At 54.9% G+C, this 641-nt stretch overlaps 1 protein-coding gene across 1 annotated transcript in view; it reads left to right on the top strand.

Moving 5' to 3' along the window:
• RASAL2 (RAS protein activator like 2) overlaps positions 1 to 641 on the top strand; it is a 95495-nt gene that overhangs the window by 91133 nt on the left and 3721 nt on the right. The window lies entirely within an intron of this gene.

Raw genomic sequence — 641 nt, 5'->3', positions numbered from 1 at the left:
GCGAGGAGTGCAGAGGTTACCCGTGCTACAGTTTTCCCGTCAAACGGCAGCAATAACAGAAATGCTTGAGCTCACGCGGAATGTAGGGGAAACATGAAGTAGGAAAACAAGCTGTGTTTTGAAAGGCTGCTAACACCAGGAGCACGTTTACAGCAGATTTCTTTTCGAGTGTTTGCGAAGTTCCGCCTTGGCTGCTGCCCCAGCCCGTTTTCCCGCAGCCGGACTTTTGGTCCCATCTAACCTGCGTAAACCAGCTGGGTGCACTAACATGGCACTTCTGCTGCCTGGCAGACAAACCGGCGGTCCTATGGGAGTTACACCCTGTCGAGCTCCTCGTTACGGTGCAAGATGCTCTGCTCGGAGACACGGGTGCTGTCACCCTTTCCAGGTGCGACTGCAGACGAACCCCTCTCTGTGCCCACAGAGGACAAAGCGGGAGAGTGCAGCGCTGGAGAAGGAACAGCAGCGTAGTCATCACTGTGTTTTGTGACTTTCTTGAGCAGGGGAGCAGTGCAGCAGCCTCCAGCGTGATCCAGGAGTAGGACATGTGGAAGTTGAACATACTGGGCCATTTTCTTGGCAATAGGCCCAGTCAGAGCACCACGCTGCCGCACACCAGTGGAATGGCAACTCCTCCAAAC

Source organism: Buceros rhinoceros, unplaced genomic scaffold, assembly GCF_000710305.1.
Source record: "Buceros rhinoceros silvestris isolate BGI_N320 unplaced genomic scaffold, ASM71030v1 scaffold3300, whole genome shotgun sequence".
NCBI classification, from domain to species: Eukaryota; Metazoa; Chordata; class Aves; order Bucerotiformes; family Bucerotidae; genus Buceros; species Buceros rhinoceros.
Note: the sequence above shows the minus strand (reverse complement) of the source record. Positions and strands in the feature narration are given on the sequence as shown.